Source organism: Bactrocera neohumeralis, chromosome 2, assembly GCF_024586455.1.
Source record: "Bactrocera neohumeralis isolate Rockhampton chromosome 2, APGP_CSIRO_Bneo_wtdbg2-racon-allhic-juicebox.fasta_v2, whole genome shotgun sequence".
Lineage (NCBI taxonomy): Eukaryota > Metazoa > Arthropoda > Insecta > Diptera > Tephritidae > Bactrocera > Bactrocera neohumeralis.
Window position 1 is genome coordinate 49,199,619 of NC_065919.1, and position 23,009 is coordinate 49,222,627.

Here is a 23,009-nt window from a genome sequence, read left to right on the forward strand (position 1 = left end):
ATGTGAAGAAGACGAAAGCATTATTTTGCAATATTTTTCAGCTTTAACAATACTCATTATTTCAGAAATTTCGCTTAGTTTCTAGCATTAAGGAAACTAATTGCCTGTGGCTTATATCCAAATATGAGGCCGCAAAATAGTACTTTTTTTATTAATTTGAGGTTATACCTACTCTATGATTAAAAATTACTGTAAAGAAATTCTTCAGCCAGCTCTACAAGAATAATTTACAAAAATAATCTGGACAATATTGTGCTGCCAGCTGATTTTTTGGCATATAAAAAGGTAGTTTTCTTTTCTTTGAAAAACACAACACCAGTTTTTAACTTAGATAACCTAATATAACCTAAAAAATATAATAAAATTAATTAAAAAACAGTACCAATTTCCTAAAAAGTATCTGCTCTCCAAAATTTCTGCATTAACTATCTGAAAGTCCATCACACTCATCAAAACCCGGAGCATTACAAAAGGTTAATTAATAACTGGTTAAGTCAAAGAGGTCGCCACGTGCGTGGGTCGCGGTGCCAGTAGCACTTGTGCAGAGCCAAAATTTGTGACGAAACTTTGTTTCGCACACACATAAAAGTTTTTTTGTTTTCGCATGAAATTCACATGCTTGCTTCTAAAGCGTTAAATACAAGCCGTAATTTTTGAGTAAGTTAGTGCGCTTGTGTGTGTATGTTAGTCACATGTGGCTATCTCACTGTCCACTTACAAGGCAGGCAAACGCTCGTCCAACCGGTTTTGTACTATAAATAAACTAAAACTTAAATTTTAGCGCGTTTAGTAAGTTAATACTTGCTGTTCGTTGGCATTTACGTTTTTTTTTTCTTAGCTTAATCTGCTGATTAAAGTAGTGTTAGCCAAGAGTTGCCGTTGATATAATAGGTTGGCTGAAGTGAGATAAACTATTTTAATAACAATGTTTTTTATTCGATTTTGAAAGGCATCTTTATAATCAATAGTTTCTTCAAAGAAAAAAATGTTGTAATGTTGCCATATGTTTCAAAATCGAAAAAAAAATTCTGGTAAAATTAAAAACTTTACAATAAATGTAAGAAACTGCAGGAACTCGATACTCGAACTCGAAATTTAATATTTTTTTAAGTGTGCTGCCACCTGTTTATATTTTGAAATACCATAAAATTGTTAAAATAACTTTAAAAAATAACTTTTTATAAGATTTTTTAAGATACGTATGCAATAATCTATTACTTTGAATCAAAAAAAGTGGGAAGGTTGCCATATGTTTCAAAAAAAACAAAAAAAAAAGAAATGTTACAAAATGCAATAGACAACTGAAGTTGTTTGAGACAGTTTAAAATTTAAAAGACTTATTTATGAGTGCTGCCACTTAATTTATTTATTTATAATTTCAACTTCAACTACAATTGCAAAAACAAAATAAATACTTTTATAAAGTTTTCACTTGCTTTAAAGAAAAAATTTTGGAACGTTGCCATATAATTCAAAATCAAAAAAAAATTTAGATATAAGAAACTTTAAAATAAGAAAACATAAAATAAAAAAAATTAAAATATTTAGAAAAATTTAAATAAACTGAAGATGTTTGAAAACAATTGAAAATTTAATATATTTTTGGATGCGTGTTACCAACTCTTCAATTTTGAAAGACTATAAAATTGTAAAAAAAATAAATTTAATGCAAAATGGGTTTCGAATTAAAAATATTAAAAAAGTTTTCTCAGTGTTAAAAATATTTTTAAGCAGAGATGCCAGCTTTTTAAAAATTAATTTTAAATAAAGGTGATAAAGTAGATTAATAAATTATTGAAATTTACAGTTTAAACTGAATAGATTAAGAATAATATAAAGTTGGAAATAAAAATTAAAAAGTGGCCATCTACTGATTAAGAGAGATGCCGGCTGTTTTCAAATTACAATACAATAAAAATGATAATATACATTAATTATTGAAATTTAAAGTTTAAAGTCAAAATATTAAGAATAATTTAAAGTAGTAAAAAATTTAAAGAGTTGCCACCTTTTTATTTTTAAACCACTAAATTGTGAAAATAAATGGTATATTGAAATATAGATATAAAACTGTGAATGCTTTCACAAGCATTCTGTATGAAAAATTCTTAAAGAGAGTTGCCAGCTGTTTGGAATTATTAAAATCATGAACAATTTAATGAAATTAATTACAAATTTTTTTAAGGATAGAAAGTGAACATTGAAATTGTTTTGACATAAAAAATTCCAGAAGAGAGTTGCCAGCTGCTTGAAATTAGTAGATCAATGAACTTTTTTTTACGTAAAAAAATGCAGTTCTGCATTTTGTTAGAGAAATTATTGTGGAAAAATGTGTTTAATAGTTCATAAAAATATAGATTACTAGAATGCTTTAAATCATATTGACTATGATGTAACTAAAATTTTTATAATATTTGAATATATTAAGAATATGCAGTTATTCATGTTATTACACACACATCAGTATTCCCGCCATCTAAACGCATTTACACAACTACTAATTAACGCTGATGTCACAAAACAAATCGAAAATCGGCGTAAACACTTGTAAATTCTTAAGTGCCCCCACAAGCTTACATGCTCATTGCGACATAGAGACGGGCACAATTTGTTGGAAAGCGTAATATTTGCTAATTGAATTTACAAACGCTTTTGCTTTCGATTTTTATTCTTTTCAGATATTTATTTTTTCTACTGCTTCCTTTGCACTTACATTTTGCTCAAAATCGCGCAAATTTATTTAGGCTCCACGCTTGTGTAGCTCTGTGCAATCACAACATCGTCAAATGCTGGCATTTTCATTGAGGCGCGCAACATAAGAACGAAGGGCATACAAAATGTAAACAAATGTAACATCGTACGCAGTTATTTAAAGGTCTAACAGCGCTATTTGTGCACTCGCGAGCATTGCTGATAGCAGTGAGATAACATCACGTATACGCACTGTCACACATTCTGCTGCAGTGGCAGCCTAACCGAGCATAGGCTGATAACAGTTTTATCTACGCAATGTGTAGTCGGCATTAAATGTTTGATGTAATTACTACAAATTAAATACAAATAAATAATAAAAAGTAGTGATTATAGTAATGGAAAAATTGCAAAAAGGGCAAACTGACGGCTTTTGTTGTGCGAAAGTAATTGCAAAAATTATTTCGAAATTTTAGCAGTGTTTGAAACTTTATTAGGTACAGGTTCTGGTAGTAGAGTATATTACGTTCATCAAGAAGTTTTTAACAACCAGAAGGAAGCGTTAAATGCGTTCTTCATGAAATTTGGCATAGACTATTATCAAAGGCAGCGTATATTCGCCGAACAAGTCGTTCAGATCCACATTCAGTTCTTGACTGTAAAAAATGTTGAAGTAACAGAAAAACAAAAAATAATAAGTTTCCATTTATTTTTTGTTTTTATGTTACTTCAACATTTTTACAGTCTTTTGTTTTCGCAACAAACTTCAAACAAGTACTAAGTATTTTAGTACAATAATTTAATACAAAAAGTACTAAAATTAAATTCTTATAATATCTGCTTAAGCTTTAATTTTGCAAATTTAATACTTCAAATTTTTCAATATTTATTAGTACTAAAACTGTGTTTTAAAGCATTTATTCAAAGTAGTAAAACTCAAACATAATATTATATTTGTGTACACAGCGTTTAGTTCTAAAATTCATTCTAAAATTTAGTAATAAATTAATATCTTTAAAATTAGTAGATATTTGAAATATTATGTCACAAAGTAGCTCTTATAAATTTATATCATATAGTATACTAATTCAGTACTAAAAGTTGTACTAAAATTTTAGTTTCTTTCTAGATTTCTTATGTAAGTTTTAGCTCCTAAAAATTTATATCAAAATTTATTACATTTAGTAGTTTAGTACTAAAAATTTGTAAAATTTAAAAATTTATTTGACTAAAATTTTACAAATTTATATTTAGTACACTAGTTTAGTACTAACAATTTGTACAAAAATATGTAAAATTTAAAATTTTATTTGAATATTTTGTCTAAGTTTTTGCAAAATTTATATCAAAATTTAGTACACTAGTTTAGTACTAACAATTTGTACTAAAAATTTATACTAAAAATGTGTTCTAAAATTTAAAATTTTATTTGAAATATTTTGTCTAAGTTTTAGCTCCTATAAATTTATGTTAAAATTTAGTACACTAGTTTAGTACTAACAATTTGTACTAAAAATATGTACTAAAAATTTACATTTTATTTGAGATATTTTGCCTTAGTTTTATTTTAATAAAATTATTTTTCTGCCAGTTTTATTAAATTTACTAAAAAATATTTGCCCTCTTATGTTATTTACGAGCAATTATAATTAATTACTTTGCAATTACTTAAAGTGCACATAAATTAACAATTGTTCGGTTGCACTAAGTGGAGCGCTCTAATTATCGCGGAAAGACACTGAAGGTGCGCGATAGAAAATAGAAACAGGTGACTGGTGAGGTATTTTACAATGCTTTACAGTTTTTTAGTTGTTTGTTAGCGAACATTGCTTAGTGAATACAATTTAATTAAATGCTTACAGCACCCGTGCCATTTAAACATGCATTAATGAACCGGCAATTAACCAGTGGCTGCCCAACTGCATAAAACTTTTCAATAAATTTATTAATTTTTTTTTTCAATGCAAAATTATGATTGGCTGGCGCTAATGGAGTGTTGAGTATAAAGTGCCTTCTACATATTTCTATATATTTTGTTATGTATATATGTATGTATGGTTATGAATGTGACTATATAGCTAAATATATATACATATAGCTGTGTATGTGTATATCCTTAAGGCCACATGCCAATGCAAATTGAAGTTCTTTTTATCACTTTTTATTAAAAAAATTAATAATTGCCGCTAATGAATCGACAAGAAAGTGTAACAACAACAACAATAGAGTAAAAAAATAATTAATTACAAATATATATACATACACACACTTGCAACCCCAAGGAATACCGCCACGCTAATAACAGTCGTTGAATATTGTCAGCTCACTGCTCATTCAACTGCAAAGCAATCAATTTAATAGAACTGTAAGTGGTAATTTGCGGCGAATTTGCTGTGTGCAAAGTACAAATGTCGCCTGACTTCAAAACCAAGCGACAGAGCAACAGTTATAAGCATGGAAAAAGGCAAGCACACGGAAAAGTTGCTTCAAGAAAAATATTTATATGTAAATACAATATGTATGTGAGTATATGTGAATGTGTATGTGTATTATTTGGAGCCACTAACACCGAAGCATTTCAAAAATATACAAAATATTGCAATAATTGCGCCTGGCGTGCACAAAAATCTGCCTTTTCAGAAAATTTAGCTACATTTGTAAACATTTTGACACACATACAAACATATGACATAAATATGTAAATATATATTATATATATAAATGGATATATATATAAAAATGGATCGCAAAGACACCGCTTTTATATGTACAGTGTGCTTACACTTAATAAATACTTATAAGCCTTCAAACGTCATTTAAGTATATATTTGCTTATACTTACACACATACACTCACACATATTAGCAATATATTTTCCTTATATTTATTTTAATAATTCATTTTTACCTATTTGCAATCACTAATGTTCGTATCTATTACATGTAGCATGTTATGTGTTGTTGTTGTATCGTCAAACATTGGAAATGTGGTCATTTATATGCTGACAAGCGCAGAGCAGAGCAGCTATTGTCGTTCGCCAGCGCTATTATTCTTTATGCATACGCCACACCATATAACACATATATATACATATATATGCATATAAATATAAATAAATATAATTATATGTTTTTATGCGTTTATCGATGGCGCGCATTGCGCTCTTCAAGCGTTTTTGATATGTTAATTTCGCAAACAGGATATTGCGTACGAATAAGGTGGTTGAAATGAAAGGAAAGGAAGCTAAAAGCAAAAGTGAAGTGCACTCAGCAATTCATATGAAAATTATATAATTTTTGTTTTTGTTTCTTAGAAAATAGTTGCAGAATTGAGGAGATTGTGAGTAATGCTCCTTGTAAAATCAGTGATGCAACTTCAAATATGTAAACATGGAAAACTTTTTTTTTTTGCATGGACACTATTTATTGGGAACAAAAAACTTCAGTTGTGTGATAATGTGCCCAATTTCGCACTAAATCTGGGTTTTTGCACAGAATGAAATTTAAATGTGTCAGAATTTGTTTATTTTCTTCATGTGATTTCTTCAACATTTAAAAAACAAACTCAGCTAGAAAAGCCGCTGAAGTTAGAGCAATGAAAAACATGACTTCCTCGATCAGTTAACGCTTTCAAAGTTAATTTCTGAGCACAATTCGAATACTTATGTGTCCAACAAAACAAAAAAAAATAAATTTCAATTTGGTTCTATTATTGGATAAATAACAGTTATAGTTAAAACTTGTTCCAAAATATATTTGACAGCTTAATAATAAATATAAATGTTACTACGTTTAGGTCAAAAATTATTATGATTTAGCCTGAAACGTGCCAAAGAAAAATAAAAACGACGGAGGTAATAAAAAGACTGAAGAGGGTTGCGAACTTTGCTAACGGTTTGTGGGTGAAAAACCACGCTAAAAGAGCACTGTAAAGTTATAAATTCTTCAAATATGTGGAAATCAGCTTTGCAAAAGTTAAAGTAAAGAAGTTAAAATAGGAATTACACAAATCAAAAAGAAATATACAAGTAGAAATCAAAAAAATATTATAGAAAGTATAGAAATTAGAAAAATACTGAAATTAAAAAAAAAATTAAAAAACTACAGAAATTAAAAACAAAATTATGAAAAATATTTTACATGAAAAAACTTAAACCAAAAAATTAAAACAATATAAAAATATTATAAAAATAAATCTCTTAAAGCTTTTCTTTTCTGACTCGAGTAATATATTTTTTTTTAACCAGGTGAGACATACAAGTATGTAGGTACTTTTTCAAAAAACACAATTTCTATAAAGAAAAAGCAAAATTTAAATGCTGAAAGTGTGCGTTTCAGTTATTCAAGCAGTCAACTATACATTATCGTATTTATTATATTGAAACTTCTAACGAAACATTTTCATAATTTTATTTATTTATTCTACAGTGACAGCCGTCGGCCACATCAATGTAAATGCAAATGTCTGGTTTTCAGCAGAAAAAACAAATAATTTATAAAAAAACATAATTCATAAAATTCAAAAATGTGCGAAAAAAATTGTTAATATTGTAATTTTTATAATTTTGTGAAAAAAATAATATAAAAAAAATTATAAAAAAATAAGTGAAAAAATTGCTAAAATTGTTATATTTAAGATTTTGTAAAAATACAGAAATATATTAAAAAAAAATTAAGAAACAAAAAATAATTGAAATTCAAAGAAAATATATATTAAAAAAAAGTAATTCAAAATTCAAAAATGTGTGAAAAACTTGATAAAATAATCATATTTATAATTTTGTGAAAAAAATTATATAAAAATATTTTATAAAATATGTGAAATAAATTACTAAAATAGTCGTATTTATAATTTTGTGAAACATAAAGAAAACAATAAAAAAAAAATAAAACTAAAAACAAAATAAAAAATACCAATTAAAAATTAAAAAATGTGTGAAAAATTTTGCCCACATTTTTATAAATATAATTTTGTGAACAATAAAGATAAAAACAAAAAAAAAATAATTAAAAATTAAAAAATATATAAAAAATTGCAAAATCTTAATATTTATAAATAAGTAAAAATAAATAAAAGTTAAAAAAATGCACAAATATTTATTAGCAAATGTAAGCAATAAAAAAAATTATATAATGATGCAAAACAATATTTGTTGATTTTAAAAAATATTTTAATATATTTTTTTATTATTACAAAAAAAACTTAAGTCTTTACTTTATGTTTTTTTTTCAAGTAATTAGATGCCGCCTTAGAAAAATCGCACAGAAATAAAAAAGAAAATAATAAAATAAAAGTAAAAATACAAAAAAGGGCACAAATATTTATTAGCGAATAATGAAAAAACCAATAATTTAAATTAAATCATTAATATTGTGTATATTTGTTGATTTTAAAAATATCAACAATTTTTCAATCATTAAAATAAAAAAATGTAAGCCTTCACATAATAAAAAAAATGGATGCCGCCAGGGAAAAATGCCACAAAAGTAAGCCAAGTCACAAAGTACTTCAAAAGTAAGCTGATCAACAAAAATAGCTTACGCTTATTCATAATTAAAAAAAAATACTGCAAGAATTTGGCTTTCGAAAAAAAAACTACTTCCTTATTACCAACATGATATTTCGCAAAATCATACCGCAAAATTTTGAAATTGTGAATCACTAATACAAAAATAGACCACTTCTTTTACAAGAAAGAAGAAGCAAAAGAAAAAGAAACGCGAAATTGAATTGAAATCGATCTAAAAATAAAATAAAAGCCTATTTGCACAGTCATTAAAGCCGACTGTATTCTACCTCAGCTCCGATATGGAAAATTATTGTTTACATTTTTGCCGAATTCGCTCCAAATTTATTTCGTTAACGAAAAATCCCCTTCTTCTTACGCACTTAAGTGGTATTATAATTTTTTTCTTTTCTATTTTTGGAACAGCATTTATTCCTCTCTTGGTTTACAGCAAAATATTCGTTTTTTTCCGACACGCGGATTTTTGGACGCCAATTTCAAGAATCAATTTCATTAATTAGCACTTACGTTTTGCTGCAGCGACTATTTTTGTTGTTGTAGTTAGTTCTATGTGAGTAACTGCCAACACGTTTTTTTCACTGCTCTATCACCTGTTGTGCTGCGCTGCTGCTGTCACTATTATTGCTTTTGCTGTTTCGTTCAAAGCTGCCGCTTTGTTGTCAAGGCTTTTTTACTGTTTTTGTCTGTTCGCACGAGAAACTAAACGAAAAATTTACCGAAATTTGAAGAGTATGCATATATAAATATGATTTTTACGTAGTTTTATTCAGCGTTTCTTTGTTTTTGGTTTTTTGTTTTTTTTTTTTTGTTGCACAGTGCTCTGCGAATATTTATTGCTCGGTAATAAAGCAATAAGAATCGCAAAGTTCACAAAAACAAAAGATTTTGGACACAAACTTGTTTCTTCTGGGTTCGGCGCTTGGTGACACTAGCACGCGGCGTTTTGGCAATCGATTTTTATTTGCTTTTTAAATACTTAAATGAATGCAAAATTTTCAGAAAAAGGTAGAAACACCAAAAAAATTACTAAGAGAATTTGACATGCTTATTTGACAGCACACGTTTCACAGTTTTCAGGTGTGCGGCAAATAGTTATTTTTGTTCAACACAGTTTTTGATTTCGAAAAAGTTATTAAAAAAGTTTTGAAAAATTTTTTAACTGTTTTTTTTTTAATTTAATATAATTTTTTTAAATTACAAAAACAACAAAAAAAAGTTGGGAAAATATTAAAAATTCTTTTTTAACTGAATATTAATTTGTTCCAGCAAAAATTTCACTGTTCTTTGGTGCTCAAAATATAAAAAAAAAATCGATTTTATGATTTTTGATTTTAAAATTGTTTTTAAATTCAACTTTTTTTTATTTCAATGTATTTTTTATTAACAAAAATTAAATTTTTGTAAATAATAAAAAAAAAATATTTTAAAATAATAAAAGAAATATATTTTTTTTTATTTTATTTCATCGTACTTTCTAATGAAAAAAATAATATCAAAGTATTGAAAAATGTTTTTAATTTTTTTAACTAAATATAAATTTTTTAGCAAATGTTTCACTATTTTTGTTTATTTCGGAAAATTAAAAAAAAAACCATTTTATTGTTTTTGTTTTTTTTTTTTGTTCACCGGAGTTATTGCTTCAAAATTGTAGATATTTCGACAAAATAAATAACAAAAAAGTTTGAAAAATATTTTTATTGTTTCAAATTTTTTTTTCATTATTTTTTAACTTCAATATATAAAGAAAAATAAAATAATAAAATGTTTTAAATATTTTTTTTTTATTTTTTATGACACCAATAATAGTTAAAAAAAAAAACAAAAAATAATAACTCATTTTGTCAATTTAAGTAATAAATTTTTTCAGCAAAGGGCGCAAGAAATATATTTAACTAAACAAAGTTATTTGCATAAAATTTCTTAATTCCTCTTCTTTTTTCATTTTTTTAATAAACTTCAAAGTTTTCTTCAACAAATCTTAAAGATTTTTTACCAAAAATTGTCACTTTTTTATTATGCAAATCACATATGTATATATATGTATTTGTATGAATATTATATATTTTTCAAACGCACTCGAATACACAACTCAAAAACACCAATTCTTCACTATTCCGACGTCAACGGCGTTATCACAGATGCACTTGCGTTACGCTTAACCGTCCAAATCGTACTGAAACGACAGCCTGCTAATTTCCATAAGCTCAACAGCGGCTAACAACAAGCGAAATACTTTGAGCCCACTTAATGAAGTGACTTTAACTCAAAGCAACGCGCGTCGATCTCCAACTCAAACAGCGCCAGCGACCAGCATTGCAACTCAGTGTGTTTTAGTTGTTGTAGCCTATGCTTGTCGGCGCAGACTTTGCACCAGACGCTGGTCAAACGCGCTTGAACAACATAAAAAATGGCTGAGAGTGGATATAAAGTGTTTAAAAAATGTTTATGCTTTCATACTGTGTAATTAAACTTTTCTAGATTGCGCAAGCATAATCTATTTGTTTATTTACTTACATACATTAAAAAGATAGGCAAACATAATATTAAACGCTAAAAAATATACAATTTGGTAGTAAAAAATTCCGCTTTGCACTTTGCTATCAAATATCAAGCTATATAATTTTGAGCGTTGAGTTTGACGTTTGAGCGCCGAATACTTCTCAAACAGTTGAGCGCTTTCGGCAACGAGTTGGACTTTGCGATTTGTACAACGAACAAAGGCAACAAACGCATTGTCGCAGTCAGTAAACTTTTGCTTTTGGAGTGAGTGCCTTTTGTACTCATTAAAAACATGAATGAAAGCACTCAGTTCAGCGCGCTCACTCACGCGCTCGGTCTCTTCGCTGTGGTGAGTTTTTAGTTCACCTGTAAAATATGCAAGTTTCCGCTAAAAGAAGCGCTGTTCTTATTGGTAGTAGATAACTACATGCAAGCACCCATATGTATCTATATATGTATGTATGTATTCGCGTGTGTAGCGCTATGCGGAACCCCAAGGCGTATTAGTGACCCGGTGCAAAGTTCGAAATCAATAAAAATATTATATATAGAAAGTGCACGCAACGAAAGATAATTCTTTCAACTTTAATGGTGAGTATATTAACACCATACATATGTATGTATATATATTTTTACACTCATATATAGTTATGCGCATGTATTAGTGCATTCGTTACTCTTAATTGCAAGAAATGTTGCGTTTTATGGCGGCATTTTGCTGCTATTTAATTATAATTGAAGCCAATAGTTTTACATTTTAAAGCAACAAGTGGCAGGAATTCGTTCTGGTTCTAGACGCTATTAGAATTTTGTAGCACACAAATGTTGAAGAGAGATAAAAAAGTTTATTCAGTTTAAAATGGAAGATTTACAATACACAAGTCGTTAAATATTGCTGAGTTTCCGATACAAATAACTATTTGATCTATCTAAATTGAAGCCAAAGCCAATCTCTTTCAAATGTTGACAGCGACTACGTCTCAGATGGTCTCTCCGTTGAGTCTAATTTTCAATGAATCGTTCGAGAATTTCGATTGGTAACTGGCAAATGACACGCATGATATTTTGTTCTAAGGCGTGAATCGAAGCGGAATTGGCCACATAGACTCTAGACTTTACATATCCTAATAGGAAAAAGTCTAACAGTGTGATATCACACATCTTGAGGGCCAATCGATCGGCTCAAAACGTGAAATTATCTGCTCACCGTTGAAAACAAATGTCGCCGAGGTCACCAACTTCAATTTCAAACATCAAATAGTCGGTTATTATGGCGCATGACGGTCACCAATGACGGTTACATCCTCATCGGCGTCATTTTTGAAGAAATATGGACCGATGATTCCACCGGCCCACAAACCACGCCATACCGTTGTTTTTTCTGAACGAAACGGCAGTTTTTGATTCTCTTCAGGTTGCTCTTCGTCCCAAATGCGGCAAATTTGCTTGTTTATATTCACATTAAGGCAGAAATGGGCCTCATTGCTGGACAAAATTTGAAATATACAAGAAAAAACGTTAACTTCGCCTGCACCGAAGCTAATATACCCTTCGCAGGTGAATTTCTTTTAGTAAATATGGATCCAGTTTGTATGGCAGCTATATGTTATAGTGAGCCGATCTGAACAATTTCTTCGGAGATTACATTGTTGCTTTAGAAAATAATCTGTACCAAATTTTGTGAAGATACATTGTCAAATGCAAAAGTTTTCCATACAAGAACTTTTTTCCGATCGTTCAGTTTGTATGGCAGCTATGTGCTACAGTAAGCCGATCTGAACAGTTTCTTCGGAGATAACATTGTTGCTTTAGAAAATAATTTATACCAAATTTCGTGAAGATACATTGTCAAATGCAAAAGTTTTCCATACAAGAACTTGATTCCGATAGTTCGCATTGTATGGCAGCTATATGTTATAGTGATCCGATATCGGCAGTTCCGACAAATGAGCAGCTTGAAGAGAAAATGACTTAAAAACTGAGAGACTAGTTTGTATATATACAGACGGACAGACTGACAGACGGACATGGCTAAATCGACTCAGCTCAACATATTGATCATTTATATGATTTACATATATATGATACTTTATAGGGTCGTCGTGGCAAACTTAATATACCCTGTTCAGGGTATAATAATTTATCTTAAGTTTAATTGATCAGTTTATATGGAAGCTATATGCTATAGTTGTCTAATCTAGCTGGTTGGGGTTTATAGGATCTCCCACATCTCCATCTAGTTTAACAATATTCGTGGCAAAATTAATATACCCCATACGGGGTATTAAAAAGTATTATTACAGCTAGGATTATTGTCTGCAAAAAGCTACTTCCATCCAATTACTACCCCTGCAATAAGTAACTACATGAGGAAAGTTCAGGCAATTCGACGAAATTTCACTTGAACTCTGCAAGAATCCATAACTTATGCTTCTATTACAAATTATGTTGAAGGTACTTAATAATACACTACTTTTTTCAAAGCTTTTGCCCAATTGTGTTAGATGTTGATTTTTATCTTATATTTATAACAACATTAGGCAGACAAATAAATAAATATTAATGCAATCATTTTGATCCAATTACAATTCGAAAATTTCGCTTTATTGATGAGAAATGCTGAGCACTTATGGGTGTAAATAAATTATCTCAAGGCTAAAGTACTGCAATTATTTTATTTAAATTTTTTAAGTATGTTCGTATATTATTTGAACAAGCTGAAGAAGCTGACATTTATGAAAAATAATTGCTTTTCCTACAATTAATTAAGAAATAATGTAAGTCCCTACGTAAAGGAGAATATGTGTTTAAAAATTGTAGAAAAGTTATATCAGAGTTGGTGAAAAATACCTATTTTGAGTATTTTGGGGTGCTCTTGGATAAAAATAAGAATTCTTGGGCTCCCAATTGTGTTTGTAAATCTTGTGTGGAATATTTAAGATTATGGAAAAGTGGTAAAAGAAGTGACTTTAAATTTGGAACACCGACTATTTGGCGAGAACCACGAAATCATCTCGTAGACTGTTATTTTTGTAGTGTGAACATAAACGGTTTAAACACTAAAAATCGAGCTAAATGGCAGTACCCAATTACTAGTTGTGTTCAACGTCCAGTGCAGCGTTCACCTAACTCTTCAGAGCATAAAAATATATCTGAACCATTACAGCAAGACATTGAAGGACCAAGCTCATCAGAAAATGATGCTGATTTTGAAGATATGTCTAATGAGCCAAAATGCTTTTCCCAAAATGAGTTGAATGCTCATGTAAGCTTCAGAATTGTGAGCATCAAGACTAAAAGAAAAAAACTTGCTATCCTCGGATACTAAAATATGTAAGTTTTTATCGTGAAAGAGATGCAGAATTACGGCGTTATTTTTGCGAAGAAAACGGCATTACCTTTTGTTCAGATATCAAAAACTTGTGATAAAAATGGGCTTGAAGCGATACGAACCAAACGACTGGCGTTTATTCATTGACAGCTCAAAACGTAGCCTTAAATGTATTCTATTACATAATGGAAATAAATACGCTGGGGTACCTATTGCCCACAGCAAAAAGTTAAAGCAGGAATATTGTAACATTTCGCTAGTCTTGAACAAAATAAAATACAATGACCATGAGTGGCAAATTTGTGTCGATTTAAAAATGGCCAACATTCTTCTCGGTCAATAAAGTGGTTATACCAAGTTTCCCTGTTTTATATGTCTTTTGGACAGTAGAGCTAAACAAGAGCATTGGGTGAGAAAAAACTGGCCCTTGAGAGAAAAAATGGAGCCTGGAAAGCACAATATAGTCCACAATTCATTAGTAACTCGTAACAAAATTATCCTTCCACCATTACATATAAAACTGGGCATCATGAAACAGTTTGTAAAATCACTAGATAAAGATGGGAACTGCTTTTCTTACATTTGCCAAAAATTTCCTCAGCTCACTATGGAAAAGATTAAAGCCGGAATTTTTGATGGCCTCCAAATTAGACAACTTACGAAAGATACTCAATTTAGAAATTCTATGACTGAGTCAGAACTAAAGGCTTGGACAGCATTCGTATCTGTGATGCAGAATTTTCTCGGAAATAAAAAATCTGAAAACTATATTGAACTTGTAGAAGACCTTCTGCTACAATTAAAAAATATGGGATGCAATATGAGTATAAAACTCCACTTCCTCCTTAGTCACCTAGAGAGGTTTCCGGAAATTTTAGGAGATATGAGCGAAGAGCAGGGAGAGCGTATGCATCAAGACTTACGCGTCATGGAAGAGCGCTATCAGGGTTTCTGGGATACAAATATGATGTCTGACTATTGTTGGTCTCTAATACGTCATTTTCCAAAGTCTACACATCGGAGAAGAGCTTTAAAACGAAGTTTTTAGAACTTAATGATTAATTATTTTTCTTAATAAAATTTTTCTTAATAAATACATGTATTTTCTGTGTAATACCTACATAGCCGAAACTCTGAAACTAGAGCTGAAAAAAATGTTTAAATTATATTTTTGGAAATAGCATATTATATGTAGTCAGCAACAGCTAAAATTTCTTCGGCAACAAATGTACTGTAAACTAGTGTAATTATGCCGATATATGATCCCATAGTCAATTTTCAGCTAATATAGCAAAATCAAGGCAAAAGGGTTTTTAAACATTCATATGATATATACCGATATACTGATTTTTCTATTTATAATTGAACTAATATGAATCAATACCGAGAACTTTCAATGTTCTGCTACGTTTTATATAAACGTTTATATAATAGTATCGACTTTGAGGTTCACATAGCTATAAAAAATGGTAGCGTGTAATATTAAACCACCTGTAGTACTTTGTGAACCTACTGACTAATTTAAAAAATCAATCTGAACTAAGCAATGCGATGATTTTGAAAAAAATTGTAAAGGCATTTGCGCTATGAACCCCTATCGAATATCTCTCCTAAAAAACAATATAATATTACCGCACACACTCATACTCAACCCAATAACGCCGTAAACACAAGCATTGTTAGTAATTTCATATTTCACATTTTCATAATCTGCCATGCAACTTACCTTTAATCAAGCAATCATATTGTTAATTAGCATTTCTATTGGAAATTTATCGATTGACGACGGGATCAAAAGATCAGCGCAATTAAACAAACTCAGCCCTACAAACTAGCTTAGACTCACGGATAAACGCACGTGTTAATTAAAAAGTAATTTAGTTGCATAAAGTGTCTATAGAGTCAACACTAATTGTGTGCTCAAAGAACTAGCAACGTAAGCGACGTAAGCAAACGGACTTTGTCCTGCAGTTGAAAGCATTTTTTAAATAACTTTTTATTACAAAACAATAAAAGTGTGAGCACTTTTTAAGTTAAATTATGAATTGATGCAGAGCCTAATTTTACGAGTTGAAAGCTTCCAACGCTTAGCTATAGTGAAATGAAATAGAATAATGCGCATTATAGTACAGTAGAGGCCCGCTAATCCGGATCAATTAAAACCGGCCCCTATCCGGAATATCAGGGAATCCGGATTACCAAAGACATATCAGAACTATGTACTCGTATTAAGAAAAAATATTTATAATTTTCTGTTTGTTTATTATAACAAATAATACACATGCTCCCAAAAAAAAACTTAAAACAATAAAGCATAAAAGTGAATGTAGTGAATAATAAATATGTGATCCGGATTAGAGAATACGGATAGAGAATGTCGGTCCGGATTACAAGGGACATAATAGAAATTTTGAATTTTTTAACCCTGTCCGGATTACAGTGGAATCCGGATTAGGCCGTGTTCGGATTAGCGGGCCTCTACTGTATATAATTTATTATCATAGTCATGGATATTATTGGTTATAAGAAATGAATAGTGCAGAAGTCGGCAATTTTTGTTAAGTGATTTTTGTCGATAAAAAAGGAGGCATCATTTTTGATAAAAATATTAAAGTACAATTAGAGATAAATGAACGATATTATTATTGGTAATGAAATTGGACTATAGCTTAACTAGTTCCGAACTAGTTCATTATTATGCATATTAGTCGGATTATGGAAAAATTGGTATTGTTGATAGACCAAATCGGGTCATTACCACACCCAAACAAGTACTTTTTTGAAAAGTAGGCATGGCACACACGTGAAAGAGTTTAATATTACAATTACAGTGCCTCAAAATGTTCATTTGATATCACCACCTTATGCTAGCATGTGAAAATGGAGCAAGACAGGTATTTTAGGAAAAATTGAGTTATAGACGGCTTCATGTTTAATGACACTATGAACAATAATTTCAGAAGCTATATAAATTAGGTTAGGTTAAATGGCTGATCGAAGAACGATGACGTGAACTGATATATGTAAAATGTTGTGAAGCCATGGAAAAGAAGAACTACTGTGGTCAAAGCTCAAAATTCGCAAAACTCTTAGTAGCCAATACAAGTTTGCACAGGTGTTTAATTTCCATTACTGCGAGTTCGGTGGAATGTCTGAAAGTATGCGCTTCCAAGTGTTTAAGCCTTGACCTCTCGAACGCGGTACAGTGAAAAAGGAAATGTTGAGTTGTTTGCACCTCATCTTCTTTCATACAGCGACTGCAGATGGCGTCTGGTAAGATACCCAGCTTTACCGCGTGAACGCCAATAAGGCAATGACCTGTTAAAAACCCCACAATTAATTAGAGGTTAGCCTTACTGAGGACAATCGCTAGATCTCTTGCGATCGATCTTGGACTAAAAGACTTTTGCGAAAGCGCATGTACCAATGGTAGCCCAGCGCTGACCAAGCTACTGCGAAATCCAGCTATCTAGTAGTAGAACACAAGAGAATACGAGAGCACTGAGCCACTCCCATTCAACTGATAGCGGTTTTAGGTTGCCTTTTCTTGCTGGCTCAAAATCTTGACAATTTCCTGTGATTCCGCTGTGACCTGGCACCCATGCCAGTCTTATCACAAAAACACTCGATGCTACTGAAAGTGAGGTTAGGCACTATTATAAACAACCCTGAACGCACTGTTAATAAGTTCACGGCTAATATGGCCGCTCTGCTATCTGAGTGGATGGTCACCTCTCTGAAGGAGGCTGCACTCCGGAGCAGTAAATGTACTACTACCTTAATAGCTGCTACCGCGGCTTGGAAAACACTGCCTCAAGGGCTCACTGCCCCTCCTCTTCAACGGCTTCTTCCCATCCACAACTCCCTCGCCAGTATATGGTCTGAGAAGGAGCCGCCAGAGTTCGGTTTGGCGACTCCATTATGCAAGTGATCCGGTATGAAGTCAAAGTGTGTGAGGATTCCAAAGTTTTCAGACATGTGTTCTTTAAGGAGCCCAGCTTCTTTGAGTCTGATAGCAATTTTCGCAGCCATTTACCTTCCGACGATGTCTACGAGCAATATGTGCAAGATGGCTTTAAGTGCCATGGCTGGAGTGCACCTTAGTGCACCACCATTTCTCATTTTAGTTTATGGCAACTGCTCAATATGTTACAACGCTGAGATACCCCAGCGTCAACTCGTACATGGTACTCAGGAACTTTGCTTTGACCATAAGCGCTACATCGTCTGCATAGCCAATTACCCGGCACGATCCTCAAGTTTTTTAAGCAAGTCGTTAACGACCAGAATCCATAGAAGAGGAGAGAGGACTCCATCTTGTGGGGTTCTCCTACTCACATTTCGTGGAACACGTGTTTTGCCCCTTTCCGTTTCAATCACTCTGTCGCACAAAAGACTGAAAATGAGGTATTTGAGATTTGATTCAACCTCAAGACCGCCCAGAACAGTTACGACTGCTTCCGGCAGGATGTTATTAAAAGCTCCCTCAATGTCAAGGAAGGACGCAACAGCGAATTCCTTAACCCTAATGGCTTCCTCAAGTCATGACACGATAGTATGCAGGGCAGTACCCGTTGACATGACTTTACAATAAGCACGTTGAGCTCCTGATAAATGGTCCCTCGGAATGCGCCTCCTTATGTACCAGTCCAGCAGTATTTCCAGAGTTTTGGTAAGAAGGAGGATAGGTTGATAGACCTGAAGTATATGTTTTATACTTCTTGTGAATACTTTTAAAAATTTCAAAATGGACTTGGCATTATCTTAGATAAAAATGCACATCTCAAAAACTAGTCGATCAACTTTAAATATTAAACATTAACAACATAACCACAACCACACCTACTTTAGACATCATTTTCATATAATAATAAGTGATCGCAGTCCAACTATAAAACTTTTTAGGCCTCCAGATACCAAATATGAAGAATATCATGCCGAAAATTTTGGTTATTTTTGGTAAATTTGAAAATCGAGGCTTCATAACACTATATAACTAAGAAAACGAGCATATTTTAAATAAAGTCGTCAGAAGAATCAATTTTACAGTCTAATAACAAATCGACAATGAAAACCAAATGAAAAATTGACTCATTTCAAATTGACCTTTTATTATACATATAACCATATATAAAAATTATACATTTCCGTCTGGCCACAACTGTACAACTCTCGTATATAAACCACAGAGCCTATGACTAGGAAAAAATCTTAATCTGGAAATCTTGACTGAAATTCGGAGACATTTTTTTTCCCGAAATAACATTATTATTTAGTCAAGTCAGCTATTCATAATACTTCTCTCTCACTTTAATAACATTTGTATTAGTCAAGATGTGAGATATCTTAGCGAAAATATATACTATAGCTTCATTCTCTAAGCGAGCATATTTTACTGTTCATGTGATCACCAACAAATCGAGAAAACCAAATGAAAATTGTTCGTTGACCCCATATATATATAAATTAAAATTTCCCATTTTTAACACATATTATTTATTAGTATCATTATTTCTCTCTCACATAAAGAAATTGACACTAGGCACTACGCATAGCAGAAGGTCTACAGTATTCTCATGTTTATACATATATATATTAAAACTTATATGTTATATATATAAATACTTATATGTTATATATATATGTATATAAATATTATATGTATATATATAATTATGCTTAAGCCAGTTTTGTATCGCGGTTGTCAAAAGGTCAAGTATGCGAGCCTAGATAAGTGCTTTATCAATGTAATTTACACGTGCGCTTTGACGACCGGGTGTCAGCTGATTGCTGTCACACGCAATCACACATTTTATGGAACAAGTGCTTATTAAATTGTGATAATTAGGAACTCTTTCCTTAGTGAATTTTATAATGCGGACATTGAACCTGCGCAACCCTTTGTAGCTTATGAACTAACAAGAGGGGCTATTAAAAATTCTAATTGTAGCTATTTATGAAATTTTCTCGATGAAATATAGAATTATAAAATTTTTTTAGAAAACATATGTTTAAGGTTTAATGAACCTATAGTACACCATGCAGTAAAAAGTCTATGAAAAAAGATTTTCTAATCCATATCGTTACTAAAATAATAATTTTTACTATTTAAAACTTACTGAATTATTAGGTCTACAACTTTGCCTCCGCCGTTTTGTTTGTAAATTTAAGGCTTTATTGTATAAAAACGGTAACAAAGATGTTATTCAAAATATTGGCCGTCGCTAGCTACTACTTTTGACCATCTTTCTGGCAGCATGCGTATTCCGTGACGAAAGAACTCCTCATCTTTCGAGTCGATCCAAGTATCAATCCAATTTTTGACTTCTTCATAAGAACTGAAGTGCTCGTTAGCTAGACCGTGTGCCATCAATCGGAACAAGTGGTAGTCAGATGGCGCAACGTCTGGAGAATACGGCGGGTGGGGTAAGATCTCCCATTTCAGTGTCTCCAAATATTTTTTGACCACCTTTGCGACGTGAGGCCAAGCATTGTCATGCTGGAGAATGACTTTATCGTGTCTTTCCTCGTACTGTCGCTGTTTTTCTTTTAGTGCTCGGCTAAAACGTATCAATTGCGTTCGGTATCGATCTCATGTGATGGTTTCACTTGGCTTTAGCAGCCCATAATATATCACCTCCAGCTGGCATGACCTTGGCGCCGTGAATGTTCGGTTTTGCCGTCGACGTGGAGGCATGTCCAGGCTTTCTCCATGACTTTCTTCGCTTAGGATTATCGTAGTGGACCCATTTTTCGTCGCCAGTTACAATGCAATGTAAAAATCCCTTTCGGTTGTGCCTTTGAAGCAGCTGTTCAAATGCAAAGAAGCGTCGTTCGACATCTCTTGGTTTCAAGTCGTAAGGAACCCAGATTCCTTGTTTCTGAATCATCCCCATGGCTTTGAGGCGTTTTGATACGGCTTAGTGTGTCACTTGCAACGATTCGGCCAATTCTTCTTGGGTTTGAAACGCATCTTGGTCGAGTAATGCTTCCAATTCAGCATCTTCGAAAATCTTCTCTCTTCCACCACCATGCCGATCTTCGACTTCATAATCACCATTCTTAAAACATTAAAATCATTCGCGACATGTTAGTTACTTAGTACAGCCTCACCGTACATATCTGAAAGCATTCGATGAGCCTCAGTCGCACTTTTCTTGGAATTAAAAAAGAAAAGCAAAATTTCCCGCAAATGTCGAGAATTCGGCTCAAAAAGTGACATTTTCAGTTGAGAATAAGTTTGGGATGCAAACAGATCTCTACAAATATTTTGTTGGGTTAGTGGTGACACAAATGTCCAAGATCGAAATAAAACGATTTAATCGACCAGAGCTTGACCCTAGAGACATCTATTGGTAAACGGCGGAAGCAAAGTTCTAGACCTTAATTTAATTAAATAATGCATTAAGTATTGTTAATTAATTAATATAAAATCCAACACATGCAAGAATCATAATCGTGACTTGCTTTTTTATGCAGCTTTCTTTGCTTCAAGCTGACCTTGAGAGCTTGCGAGCCATTCGGTTTACACACATTTTAGTATTTTCATTTTCAAACAGTAAAATTTTATCATTAATCGAGTGAGTCATACGAAATAATTTTATGTTGGGATTTTACGCGATTTTCGGCTGATATTACAAGTGGCAAAAATATGCTGACGCTGCTGCGCTATTTACATAATAAACAAGTATGACTGCAAAGCGCTATAATTTCGAGAGTTTTTTGCTTTATTTCACACAAAAACTCGGAGAATGTAAACAAAGTCTGCAATTAGTAATGAATACGTTTTCTATATACTACATTACATATATTATAAGTATACATACATATGTATTATATATATACTCTACATTTATTAAATACATACAAATATGCTCTACAACTTGAGCAAAACCAAAAACTTACTGACTACAACTAACTAGCTGCATCAGCATTGATTACAATAAGCCTCAGTCTCAACTGCGTTGGTTAGTCCCATAGTAATTATAATGCAACGGAAAGTTTATAAGCTGACCGAAGAAACGCAGTCAATAACTGTGGTTAACCTTGAAGTGGCAACATCGTTGCGTTTACTGCACGGCTTTAAGCAGTTGCGTATATAAAATTTACACTGACGGGCATTGCAAAGTTACCACGAATACTTTAATATGAAACACATAATTTTGTAGTTTATGAATTAAAATATTTATATAGTTATTTAAATGGATTTACCGCTATTTTATGAACAAAATTTAATTTACAACTCATCATAAATCGAAGTAGATGGCGCAGTGCAGTTGTTAATTAGTTTTAATGTTCCATAAGCTTTAATTAATTGTTGAATTAAACATGGTTTTTCAACTTTAAAAATCCTGCTCCTTATAGAATAATCCACTCGTCAGCTAAATATTTTATAACCTATAATCTGGCAATGAATATGTTGCCTACATTTTGGCTAATAACGGGTGAATCAACGATCCATTATAACCGAACATTTGATGCCTGAAATTGAAGCTCGTGATCTCAGTGACACTTGGTTTCACCAAGATGGCGCCACTTTCCACATATTGCATCAATGAATAGATTTATTGAGCGAACACTTTGGTGAGCAGATAATTGCAACTTTCGTGTTGGTCGATTCGCCACAAAGATCGTGTGATATCGAATCATTAGACCTTTTCCTGTAGCGATATGTAAAGTCCAAAATCTATGAGAACAATCCCGATTCAGACCTTGGAGCAAAATATCACGTGTGTCATTTGCCTGTTACCAGTCGAAATGCTCGAACGAGTCATCGAAAACTGCACTCAACAGATGAACCAACTGACACGTAACCGGAACCAAAATTTGAAATAAATAATCTTCAAAAGAAATAAATGCCAAGGAATGTTTTTTCGAACATTAAATTTGAAGTTTCTGCGATCTTTCTTATAAAAGTAGGGGACCTCAAGGCATACTTTCCGAAAATTTTAAGTTGATCCG

At 31.7% G+C, this 23,009-nt stretch overlaps 1 protein-coding gene and 1 long non-coding RNA gene across 2 annotated transcripts in view; one reads left to right on the forward strand and one right to left on the reverse strand.

Annotated features, from left to right (window-relative positions):
- Positions 1–23,009, reverse strand: part of LOC126750944 (ABC transporter G family member 23) — a 143,699-nt gene that overhangs the window by 66,628 nt on the left and 54,062 nt on the right.
- The window catches only part of LOC126751011 (uncharacterized), a 55,633-nt gene continuing 43,200 nt past the window's right edge, over positions 10,577–23,009 (forward strand). Inside the window, exon 1 of the long non-coding RNA XR_007665843.1 lies at positions 10,577–11,308. This is a non-coding gene — a long non-coding RNA (uncharacterized LOC126751011). The remainder of the gene's footprint in view (positions 11,309–23,009) is intronic.